The 13,613-nt window shown below is 40.0% G+C and overlaps 1 long non-coding RNA gene across 2 annotated transcripts in view; it reads right to left on the reverse strand.

The window, feature by feature from the left end:
* Positions 1-655: 655 nt before the first annotated feature.
* The window catches only part of LOC147249695 (uncharacterized), a 38,720-nt gene continuing 25,762 nt past the window's right edge, over positions 656-13,613 (reverse strand). Inside the window, exons 2-3 of one of the 2 annotated variants that reach the window (XR_015119330.1) lie at positions 6,465-6,572; positions 656-1,272 (exon numbers count right to left, since the gene is read on the reverse strand). This is a non-coding gene — a long non-coding RNA (uncharacterized LOC147249695). Of the gene's footprint in view, positions 1,273-5,791; positions 5,948-6,464; positions 6,573-13,613 lie in introns of those variants that run through there. The other variant, XR_015119329.1, reaches the window with a different exon arrangement.

Here is a 13,613-nt window from a genome sequence, read left to right on the forward strand (position 1 = left end):
ACTTGATGTGTATGCCTTTGTGTTTTTGTTTTTTTGGGTTTTTTTTTTTTGTTTGTTATTTTAATATAAATGTCAAAGACAGAACCTTGTTCTTTGTGAAGCACTTTTGCATGTTGGGACTTTGTACAGCCGCAGACGAACTCAGTGTAAGCGCATGTGTGGTAAGGGTAACCATCAGAAGGCACTGGTGTAAAAAGGCACACGCAGGCATTGACGGAAAAAAAAAAATCACTTCCTATAGAAATAATTCAGTGAAGTGCAGCATTTAGTAGACGCTATTTTTAAACTGTCAAAAGCCTCACAGTCTGTACTTAAAGAGAAGGTCATGCAAGGCAAGATGGAGAGGTGCCATGAATGAGGCTTTGGCAGATACGGAGCTGTCATTTTTGCTCTCTTCCTCCCTTTTTATCCTCGTCTAACTTCCTCCAGTTAGTTTTAAGGACTTCCCGCCTCTTTTATCCCCTCCGTCACCGTCTTACATTTTTGCTTATATGTGAATTTATTGCATGTAAATGAGCCAAAAGAGCAAAAACAAAACAACAAAAAAAACAAAACTTTGACACAAAATACATGTAATTACTTTATTTATAGTAAATAATAATGTTTACAGCAATTTCACTGTCACATTTAAATAAATGAGCCTTTTTTGGTTTGGTGGTATGTGCGAGTGTGTGTGTGTGTGTGGGGGGGGGGGATGCTGTTTGCTTGCTGTGTCAATATTGATTTAGAGGTTACTACTGTGTGGCTTTGCTATCCTTCACTACGCTAAAACCTTTGGACAAATGTATTATTCTGTTCAAACTCATGTGTCATTTGTGTCAGAGTCACGCATTCACATAATGGTTTAGTGTTTTATACATATATTGCCCCACCAAAATAATCAATTTCTCTCAATATACAAGCTTTTTGTTTTTGCCCATGTTGTAGACTTGTTATAAGAATACTAATGATAATCATATCGTTTCCATTTTATAATCTTTCCTTTAATTCTGTGTGTTCTGGGTCTGTGCTTCTCCTGATAAACCACATAGGAGGTATATTTCCTCTCCACATTGATTTGCTACATGCACTTGCCATGTTCAATGTAAAAAGAAAGAGAGAACAAGGGGACCATCAGATATCAGAGCGGCTCCGTCCTCCCTACACCAGATCCAGCCAGATCCACTGATAGACGCAGGCTGATGGAGAGAGTGTACGCCCCAGACAGGATATTAGAATGGACGTTTCCTTCTTCCATACGCCACAGGCAGGGCCCTCTCCCGCTTGTCTTCTCTGTAGACGACAGGAGAAAAAAAAGATAAAGATGTGAGCGGAGCTGACAGGCTTCTGGAGTCACTGTCTCCTTTGCTGTTTGCATCTTGAGACAGTTTCTGATTTGATCCTGAGAGGTTGATTGTGATGGGGACATTTTTTTTTTTTTTGGTATGTGGACAACAGATGGAAAAGGATGATGCAGATATCTGTCTGGGGTAGAAGGAAGCTATTTGATGGTGAAATACAATATTTTACCATGTTTTAACTTAACCTTTATCCAACCAAATAACCTTGGTGTGATAACAAATCTTTTTTTATTATACAAGACAGGGACACGACATGCTTAAGATTTTAGAAAAACAATACGAGAGAATGTACAAGATTTTTTTTTTTTTAAAGATGATAGGCGGTAGGAAGAGCATTTTCTAAGGTAAAAGGTGTGATTCAGAGGAACAAGCTTTGTATTCCACACTCCAAACCAACAGGGAGTAGCAAAAATATCAGGAAGTTGGGCTCCTTTTTAGCCGTCAATTTACGTTCCAAGCTTTGGGGAGCAACCAAAGGAATGAGACTACAAGTAACCAAAATGAGTTTCCTTGTTCACAGGGCTGAGCTGCAGTTCTTTCACGCCACAGCGACTCACTATCATCTCTTCTGGTCTAAAGTGGTACTACTAGCCCGACAGACTAGCACTAAATTGTTCCAAATTCTTAAAACTGAAACAATTAAGAGGATAGTGTTGATTCATACATGACAGCCCGATCGTGTGCCCATTTGCTCAGGCACAAAACACAAATTAGTTGTCGGAATTACCAACAACTGTGGTCCTAGTGACACCTACAATTAATCATATTTCATACGTGAATCATCAGATTACCAGCTGTAATGTTTTAACCTCAAATTACATGAGAGAACAATATACATTTTCATATTCACCCAAAATCCACCATCAAGCCTATAACAACAGAACTATATTTTATTACATATAGAGTCCTCATCATGACAGCAACACTATGATAAACAAAAAGCGGTGTATTTTGTATAGCGTGACATGTCAGTGTGTGTCAGCAACCCACTTTCAATGAGTTAAAATTGAAGAACAAAGTCAAAATTATACAAACGCTCTTTTACACCATAAAACCTACTTTAATATACATATACGTGTGTGTTTAGGCATGTCTGTGCATTCATGCGTCTGAATTTGTGTGCATGAATGCATGTCTGTGGTGAGCATTCCATATAAGTGTGCGTGCACGCCTATTCCATCACACATGACCTACTGTATGTGGATATTTAGTGCTGCAATGGCAGCAGTGGAACTTCTGGTGACACCTTAAGCTACTAGACTTGAATTTGCATTTTGAGCACTTTTTTTTTTCAAATCACAATTGTCAAATGAACATTTCACATGCTCTTCATCGCTTACTGAAAAACCAACCCCCCCCCCCCCATCTCACTGTAACTGTGTTTTTCAGCTTAATTCTTACATGACCTCATTAGCATGTAAAAGTGGATTAATATGCGCATATCGTGTCCGTGCATGTGAACTGACACATAATTTACAAGCAGCCGAGTGTGAATAAATCGTAAACCATAGGGCTAAAAGCAACATATGTACTGATCAGATGGGGGTCTCGTCCCCCCCTGCCCCACTCTGATCAGGCCTTAAGCAGAACACCTCCATGCCTCCAGAGCAACACATCAACCAGATGTTTGTTTTTGCGGTCTCCTTTTTTTCTTTTTTTTTTGCTTTATAGCAAATTCAAAACTCTTCTGTTGCGGAGACAGAAAATATGCTGTTACATTTTATGGCACTTTGTGTGGTATGTGGAATGTCAGGTATGGTTTTAGCTAACAGTGAATCTGGTGTTGAGCTCCATAGAATGGGACTAGTCAGGAGATGATATACATACAGGATTACAGTCTGTCGGATACGGTACGTTAAGTGCATAAGTATTAACAGGATCGACTTATTTTAGACATGAGGGTGAATTTATGGCGTAGTTTCACCTGGACTCTTCTTTCTCTGTCTCTCCTCTGCTCCATCCTTATCCCTTATCCTCAAATGCTATGTATTGTAATTGCCTGATACAGTTTAGTTTAATGAGAAAATGTCTGGCGAAGTCAATCACCAGTTGCAGGCTGTTTGCCTCCAGCACAGATTATTTCAGTGACTGAGTCCACAAAATTGGATCATTACGGAGTGGAGAGCATTAGAGGAAGAAGGTATGATGCTTTCTTAGTTAAGTATTTCATTTATTTTACATTTATCAGTATATACTTAGCCCAAGTCCTTCCCACAGGTTGAAGTTGGTGGCACATTTGAAAGAAAATAATGAAGAGAATAAATGAAAGAGAGTGAGAGAGAGAGAGAGAGAGAGAGAGAGAGAGAGAGAGAGAGAGAGGAAAATCTTTCAGTGTTATAATTATGTATCAGATCAACATCTTTACTCGCTTTTGGCTTTCAAAAAAGGCAGAGGCATTTAAAATGAAGAAATGTGAAAAAGGAAAAGAATGACAAACATGCAGACAGAAAAATGGAGGTTGATGTTTGGTTGGGGCTGATAATGATAACAGGGATGAATATCAAACGGCTGGCATTTGACTGCGGTTGGCTGACAGTGGTTGGGTGTGTGTTACGACGAGTGTGAAGCAGGTTAAAAAAAACAACAACAACAACAAAAAAAACCAGCAAACAAGCAGAGTTTTAAGAAATGAAGCAACACTGCGAGATGAAGCAAAAACTGATGATAAGTGGGCATATTTTCAGCGAATCGTCTACCCTCCAGCACTCCTCTAAAATGAAGCTGAAGCCTCTCTCAGATTGGGTTCCACGAGCCAAAACATTTGTGTGGTTGGTATGGTATGGCTCCTATTTCCTATATACAGTACTTTGATGTATGGGCTAGACAAAGCCAGTCTATCCAGTGCCAGCAGGGCTGTACATAAATTCTGAACCCTGACGATTTTTCCATTCAGAAAAGTGCTGGAAATGTTCCCAGAGTTACGGTTGGCTGAGGCCCCTTGTGATGACTTCACCCTGAGACGACCTAATTGGGTAACTGTCATGACATTACAGCTAAATCCCACCTAAATAAAGCTTTGACTTTATCATGCAGTGAATTGTGGTCCTGAGGAAAAATGTCCTGTGGGATTTTTTTGATTAATAGTGTCAGAGGACAAATTAAAAAGGGGCCTGCAGGTCTGCGGACACAGGGGTAGTGAATGTGTGAATGGGTAATCACATCTACAAGTCCAGGCCCTGCCACCTAATACTCAAGGCAGAGTCCAATGTAAACACAGCTGTGAAATATCCTGAGCGACTGCACAAATAATATATGTGTATGGGGTGCTGAGATCTTTCTCTCTTTGCCCCTCAGTCGGTCTGTCCGTCTTTTTCCCGTCTCTCCATGGGATGTTAGCAGCGCTCGCAATCGGTTGAAAGCAGTGAATGAAAGATGACAGCGAATCATAAAGGATGACAAAAGAATGACAACATGCATGCGTTGATGGTATTGTTTATTTAGTGTAATCACATCCATTTATCCATATTTACTCTCAATTTGGACAAGCTGTTTTGTCTGGAGCACTGTGCTGCTTTGGAACACGTGAAACATTAGGAGACAGGATGCATTCATGTGAGCACAATCCAATGTCCCCTTTAAGAATTTGTGCATCACAGGATTTGCTTTTTATTTTTGGTGGAGTCAGGAAACACCAAGCTTCAGAAGTGAATGTTCCCTTAATGTTGACATTCGTTCAGGGGATGTGTAATACTCCACGATTTCACACCAAATGGCTTTGTTTTGAGGTTATTTTGTCTATTCAAGAAATGTCAAGATCGTGAGAAAATAAAGGGACAATTTTAAAAGCAACACACACCCAGAAACACAGTTTCAGAGTGATTGTATTTGCAATTGTAATGCATTTTTTTCCAAATGAGTTTTCATGGTTCACATCATCCCCGGTATGTTAAATGTATTCATTTATTACAAATAGGGAAAAGTGGCTCGCATCAGTGAGGTATATATTATTACATGTTCTTACATGCATACATACTCAAGAATCTGTGTTTCTGTCATGCACCATATAAAAACTAGAAATATCACATACGCACCACTGCCTGACAGAGTGACCTTGTCCTTTGAAATTTGACCATTTGTGGCAAATTTATAAGATAGAAATTCCTTCAAGGCATTCCTGCGATGTTGCGTTGAGGTGAAATGGACGGACTAACCAAAAACATAATGCATACAGCTCGCGGCTACATGGAAGCATAAAAACAGCGAATAGCCTATAAAGCAAATGTGCTACATTTAAGCACTGCACTTTAAACAAATAACAGTGGGCAGTATAATATGAGAAACAAGGAAATGCTGACTCAGAAACCACATTGACATCCATCCAGCCATTTTCTACCCCTTACCCTGGTCAGGGTTGTGGGGGGCTGGAGCCTATCACAGCAGCCTTTTGGCAAGAGGCAGGGTTCACCCTGGACAGGTCACCAGTCCATCACAGGGCCAACACAGAGAGACAGACAACCATTCACACTCACAGTCATACCTACGGTCAATTAAGAGTATCAATCAGCCTTGTCCCCTCTTGATGTCTTTGGACTGTGGGAGGAAGCTGGAGTACCAGAGAGAACCCACGCAGGAACAGGGAGAACATGGAGACTCCACACAGAAAGATCCTGTGAATCGAACCCGGAAACCTTGCTGTGAGGCGACAGTGCTAACCACTGCACCACCGTGCCGCCCTACCATATTGACACTTTAAGCTAATTTTGTAAGCTGAAGAATTTCAAGTGCCTCGTGGTGGAGGTACATAGGTGGATGAGCACAGCACTTCTAGTGTGGTGAAGAAGCATTTAGAAGTCAGTTTACGAGTCCATATGGGTTCCAGCTACAGACACGGGTGTTGGGAAAGGACAGGAGGAAAGAGAAAGGGTGGGAGCTTTGACATCTAGAGGGAGTCTGGTGAAGAGCCACTTTCCCCTCCCTCCATGGTGGCTCACCATCACCTTTTTAGGTACAAAGTGGTATTGTGAGATGGGATGGCTAGCTAGTTTACAAATTTAAATATAGCATGTTTAAATATGCACCATGTCACCTAAGAAAATAAATCCAGTGAGGCAGAAAGTCAGCAAGGACAAGCCTTTGCCTAACCCTTTCTGTCATTCAGTTCTCACTCCAAAGTGTGGAGACTACCTGGAGGGGGTCCCGGGTAGGTGAAGAAACATTGACTTTGTCATCACTATTGCTTGTTTTCTTCTTGTCAGGGGCTGTTGAATACCCTCCATCTGGGAGTTCTTCCTGCTGTGAAAACAGACATTAGTTCAAGACACTCAAAGCCCCTGCCGGACACATCGGTGCTGTCTGTCAGTAATGTCACATACAAATGATGTTCGACTCACGGAGAAGATATTGAATTTGACCAGTGGAGCTTAGAATATGTAGATATATTCCTATGCCTGGAGAAAGTTTTCCAGCATAACATTTGTCTCCTTGTCTGTCCATCGACAACAGTTAAATGTAACACACACGACATTTTAATTTTCAAACTTGTTTCTGACTTTTATTTGCAGTTTGGTATTGACAGCTACTTTTGCTTAAATTGATACTTCCCCCAAAGTCTTTCAAGTATTTACAAATAAGCCTTGCACTCACAAAGATAGGTTTTTTTTTCACTGTTGCATCGCTTCTTTATGACCTAAGAATGCAGAAAGAACCAGCCACAAATATTTAGCTTGAAGCTAGTAAGGCCAAGGACTAACAATAGTCGAAAAAATATCCATCTAAAACCTCTCAAGGGCATTGTCAAGTATTTACTACATCTTCTTTATCCAGCTGCATGCTCAGTAATCCACAAACACTTTGATTTGAGGTAACAACAGACTGAAGACAACGCTTGCAGTTGTTTTCTGGGGCCGACGAGTGTGAGTGAACTGGTACAAGCGAATGCACCGGCTGGTCATGCTTGATGTTACTGAGAACAAACAACAAACTTGAAGAATTGTTGATGTTTTAAGTGATGCAGCGATGCACAAAATGCTACTTTTCGAGTGAAGTATCACTTAAACTACTGTATAAAACAGCACAGGAGTTGATTTTGCCAACCCAGTGTAAAGCTATATACAGACATTTCTTCTGTTAGACTGGTAGAGTTGTTATAATGTCGAAGCTCTGCTCATAGCTCCTGGCACTTTTCTTCAACGTGATCATTCCAGCTTCACAGCACTACACCTGCGTTAATTTTTATTGCTAGTGCCGAATTCTCCACCCCCCCCCAAAAAAGCATACACTTTTAATTATGTTTCACATGTAAGCAGACTTGTTTTCTCAGTCCGCTGAGCTCAGAGGTTTCCCTGAAGCACATGTGTACATTCATTTAATCATTCACCGTAGTTTACAGTACATTTTTATAACGGCATTTAACATTTTACTTGTACTTGAGTGATCATGCTGAGAGGAGATGTCATCGGAGATAAATCAACTGGTTATGATACGCTGTCGTTAAAACCATCTTGTCACAAAACACTCCTCTCACATAAGCTAGTAGTTTCCAACTGAAAAAAAAATCTTAGAAGCTGCTGCGGGTAGATTAAATGGCTTAAGATGAAGTGAGCACTGGCATTGAGAGAGAGTTGTCACACCTTCAAAGTACTGAAAAGGCCATGTAAATGAAACAATAAGTATGCATACTCTTACAGTGACTTGTATTACTCCCATTTCAAATGAAAAGGTCACAGCCGCTGATTTAAGACCCATTATCAGGAAGACATTTTGTTAGACATGGTTACAATCAACGTTTTGCTTTGCTTTTAAATATATTTTCATGCTTTGTTATGAAGACATGAGTGTGTGTCTGTGTCTGTGTGTGCGTGCGCACTGTTGTGTTGATTGAGTCACATCCAGAGATGCTGCTGTGGGTGCAAAACCGCCTCTGGTATTAGCATGTATAAACAGGCTTATAAAGGAGCACTATTTGGCTGTTCATTTTCATCCTCTTAACAGTAAACAAGGCGGAACAGGTCCTGACACCCTCAAATAAATGGAGACCAAATTCAGCTCAAGTAGGGAACTGAGGAGGGTTGTTTGAGTTAAGGTCAATCCTATTTAAATTGCATTGGTCGTCGGGTGAATTTTTTTTCTCTGTCTCTGTTTGCTGAGCTTTTCTTCGAGGCAAATCATGTCTTCTGAAATCTGACATTGTAATGAATGTGACTTTGTTTGCTTGTGTTATAGGGTTGGATTTTATGGTGAACTCTGTGCCCGTGTGTGTTCTTGTGTGTGTGTGTGTGTGTGTGTGTGTGTGTGTGTGTTTGTGTGTATTGCGGTAGTGTGGGCTGTGAGTGGGGGGTAAAAAGGACTAGTGGGTACACTCCCAGAGGAGGCACATTCTGGCAGACGCTTGGATGGAAATATACAATGTGCTATATATCTACATAAGGATGGTGTGGATAGTCTTAAGAGTTGCCATTTTTGTATTAAATCATTGACAGTCAGGGATTTTAAAACTGTTAACTGCTCCAAGTTTTATAAGTCAGTTGACCTTAACTCAAGTCAACCATATTAAAGCTAATGTATATATATACTGTACCAGAAGTATCCAAGCAAAACCTCGAAGAATGAGAACACATCTCACATGAGGTCACAGCAGGGCCAAAGCCATTTGTTTGTTTTGTTTTTACATCGCCATATTTTGATGCATATTTTGATGCATATTTTGAAGTATTACATAAGAAAAGATTGATGCAAATAGTAACATTTGAAAAAAAAATCACAAGGAATACTTTCTAGGCTCGCTGTGAGTAGTTTTTGTTACCAGTGAATCTAAAACATTGGAGAGATGAAATATAGCAATCTTGAACTCGTATGATTGGCCAGTTGTTTCTGCTGATATTCCCAAGCTTTGTCTTCATCACCGGTCATGTGAACATGGACAGCGGTACAACCTTGACGGTATTTCTTCATGAACTTTCTCTGTTTCTCACTGGGTGCATCCATGCACAACATTGCCTACACCACTATCTTGCGACAAAAATGTGCATTGGAGCTTCACGTTTTCTTAAAATTCATTGACTATTAAGTGGAAACGAGACCGTTGACCAACTAGTTACAATACGATGAAAAGATTGTCTGCTGTTTCCTGCAAACAAACTGAGAGGAAAAGAAAAATGGAAATGACAGCAACCTCAATAATGCACATTATGTAGTGATGCACCAGCGCTAAATCTATGCAAAGTCACCTGAGGGTTGATGGGTCCAACAAGCACCAGATTTTACTGTGATGTGTGTGAGTTGACACACTAAGAAGTAGGTTTTTTTTTGTGCCAAAACATTAACAATTATTTCACGTGTCCACTAGAAAGTTATCTTGACGTTCCATCGGGTTTGCCTCTAAAAGTTCATCATCATGTTTAGTAGCTTTGGATTATTGCTAAAGATCCGGCAAAAATGACAAAATATGAGATAATCAACAACACTCACATCCTGTGATGGATGTAACTAAAAGCTATTAACGCATTTAATCTCAGTGTGGTTCCTTTAAAGGTGCTTAATCATGGCAACACTTTCACTCATACTTAGAGAAGTTACAATTCTAAATAATAGGGTCTTCTCCTGAAGTATCTTCAGGCTCAGGCCCTAATTATTTATATGAACATTTAAAGCCAGCCATTGTAATTGTCCTCAAGACTGTACACCAGAAACCGTGAGCTGCAATCATAGAAAGTGCTGTTTTCACAAACCGTTCCACAAATCTCACACCTTTCAATGCTAGAAATTCAGAGCGTGAGTCTGTTGGCTGAGGTGTTGGTAATGTGCCACGCATTTATAATGGTTTAAAGGTTATTTATAGAATCTCCATTCATTAAACACTATCAGTCCTTTCTGAGGAGCCCATTTAGATGAACGCGCTAGAGACAATGCAGCATGTCATAATGATAAGTCCCATCCTGGCTTTTTTTTTTTTTTCTTGTGCACAACTAAAACAAAGACAGGATTAAGCGCAAGGATTGAAATGGTAAACCAAAGTCAAATACATTTGTTTCTATTGCACAACACAGTCTCTGAGCTCCCTGCAGCGACCTGCTCAAAGTTATTTAGGATGTCGAAATTAATCTCACTTAGCACGAAGGGCTCTCGAAGAGGGGCCCTCCTTCAGAGTCGGCCGCCGAGAGAGGGATGAGAGAGAGATTGAGGAGCGGAGAGAGAGTGCAGAGCCACCAAAGACTTATTCAAATCCTCCCTCATAGATTAGCAATCGCAGCTTGACAAGCCGCCCTGTAAGATATTATTTATTTAATTTTTGAAAATCGAAGCTGTTTCTTACTAACATGTCAGAGACGGGGTGGGGGGGTAATCCGTTTGGAATTTACGAGTGATGAGACAGGAGACAAACTCGCCGGCATGTTCCAGAGTTCCGAGGATGCAGAAAGTAAAATATGCAAATGAGGCTTTGAGGCTTTTAAAGCAGCTGTCTATTTGATAGCTGCTCTGTAGCATTGTTTGCCCGTGATGGAGGGAGGTTTTCATCACAGGGGCCCATTTAGGAGTACAAATATTGTGATTTATGATGAAACATGATTTGAAAATGATGTGACTCTTTACATTTATGTTATAATCTCACACATATGGATGAAAATACGGCCAATGAAAAAAAATCTTCATTTGTCTCTGTATATTAATTAAGGTTTTATTTTGGTCGTACGAATAGAAGTCCACTCAAATGAATCAGTTCATTAAAAATGCAAAAAGAGCAAATTTGAACTGGGACTCAGCATCAAATTAAACACACTATGTGTGCCTTTTTACTCTTGACTGAAACTATTTACTCTATTAAGATCTTTTTTTTTGGTCTGCTCAAACAAACAGAACGTGACAAGGACTGTCTGAGGGAATAAACATTGCTCCTTTGTTGCAGCGTCCTCACTGGGACAGCATTATAAACAGATAAACAAAGGGTGCAACTGAATACCAGTCACCACTGGCACCTCTTTCTCGAATGCTTAAAAAAAAAAAAAAAGAATTAGTGGGCTTCAGTTCCTTATGTGGGATATAATAGGGACACGATAAAGAGATGCAAGCTTACGGTGACACCTTATTAACATATATCATGCTAACGATACATGCAAGTGTGCATGAAAGTAGAGAATTTGCTCAACTCTCTTGATTCAAAGCGATGTGCTTTAAATTTACATGCAAATAAGTAAAGGTTGTGTTTACATAAACAAAATGTCAGTGAATATTTTAGGTTTTTTTAAGACCCTTAAAATAAATAATAATATGAAAGGATGAGGGATACACACAACATAATCTTTATTTCATTTGACAGCTGTCAAGTTTTATTATTTTCACGCACAAAAATGAAAAAAGAGTGGAACAAGAAAAAATGTACATGTTTTTCCTCAGCCAAATTTATGTTGCAAATTAGAGGAAAGCGAACATGTGCCTTTGCAAATCTCATATTCTTTTATGTCCGATTTATTTCCATTTTCTATTTAAATATCACTGGATATGTAGGTATTGGTCCAAAGCAGTAGTCAACAGATTCTTTAAAAATTATTCAAAATAGTTTGATTCCTATTTCATAAAGATGCTCAACCCGAATTAGTATAAACTTGTAAAATATTCTGGTATCATTCATACTGTAGCTGTAGTTTTTATTATTTCATATAAAATATGTTAAGAGATGAGTGGGAAACATATGGACCCCTGCTGATTCACACACACCCTTGGATCACACAATCTCAGTCACATTTACACACATACCATCGACACACATGCACACACAGGCCATACGGTATATTTGTTGCACTGTATGTACACAATGTGAGCAAAAGTGGAACGAGGAATGTGCCAGCTCGTCATTGCAATTGAGAATAGAGCAAATTAAATAGAAAGGAAAGGGGCACTTAGAGACCTCCTCCAGGGTTCATGTAATAATTCCTGGAAATGAATGAAGATATTCGGATCTGCCCCAAAAATTTAATAGGTTCTTTCTTCGCCAGCGCTCCACCTCACAGCGAAAAATCGGCCTGTTCTGGGTTTTTTTTGTGTCTAACCCTGTTGACAGACAGACAAATAAACGGCGATGAAAACCTCCTTGATGGAGCTAATTAGATCCTTTGTTGTGATTTCAATGAGTGCGAGGAATGCTGTAGCGCCAAATGATCTCCATGCATTTGCTGCTGCACTCGAGACAACGTATGACGGTCACAGAGACAATCTACTGGATGAATAATGCAGTTTGTGTGTGTGTGCCTGCGTGTGTGTGTGTGTGTGTGTGTGTGTGTGTGCGCGCGCATCAATCTTCTTTCAAGGCAACTAACCTCCCAGGATCTAAATGGGAAACAGGTGGTGGGGCCAAGTACGAGCTCTTGGCTCTGAAGAAACACCAAAACAGTGTAATAGTTGACATGCTGCTAATAATGCACTAAACATTGCCTGATGAGGTGATTTATTGTGTTTTGTGTACTTATATATTTCCTTTACTGCCATGTTCACACGTGAGGCACACATATAAAATCCGGCACCCCTCCTGTATCTTGCAGTTTCCTTTATCATTTGTTCCCTGCTCCATTATACACACACACACACACACACACACACACACACACACACACACACACACACACACACACACACCACAATAAATAGTGATTGAAACCAGGATATAGTTATCCCGCACATATGTTGACACCTTGATAAATATTGAAACAGCATAACAACTCAGAAGACATCATCTGCCTCACAGCTTTTCATTTCATCATTGTGTGGAAGCAACCCTTTATAGAATTCGTTCAAAACCGCTTGCTGTACAATTTTAAAGTGAATTGTCTGGTATTGTACAATATTGAGGTGTGAAATTTATAGCTCTAGATTCCAAGCTTATGATGTACCACTTTTAAAAAAATGGTACATGATGCCATTTGCTTCTCACAGTCCTTTATATTTCTTCGTTCATTTTTACGTTGCTTCAATTCTCAGTATTATCAGCCTTTTCATCTACTCTTCTATTGTTCTTTCTCAATCATCCTCTACCTTTTCTTCTCCCATTCCTCCATCCCAGTTTCTCTCTGTTCATTGGTATATAAATTTCTCCCTCTATGTTGGCACGTACATCACTGTTCCCCTGTTGGTTCTTGGCCAGCACCCCCCAACTCCTCTCTTCTTGCTCTTGTTCACCCACCCCCACCTCCCTCCCCCTTGTCTTCTTCCCATTTTGCATGTGTGCCAGGGTCCGGGGGGCTCGGCACAGTGTACAGCCCAGTGGCCTAAAAGTGAATGCTTACGTAATTGCCAACTGTCTCCAATCATTAGGGGCAGCCCTTAAAAAAGACATGCTTTGCCGAC

This window comes from Aulostomus chinensis, chromosome 14, assembly GCF_037954235.1.
Source record: "Aulostomus chinensis isolate RoL2024-O1b breed Wild chromosome 14, RoL_Achi_v1.0, whole genome shotgun sequence".
In the NCBI taxonomy this organism is placed as follows: domain Eukaryota; kingdom Metazoa; phylum Chordata; class Actinopteri; order Syngnathiformes; family Aulostomidae; genus Aulostomus; species Aulostomus chinensis.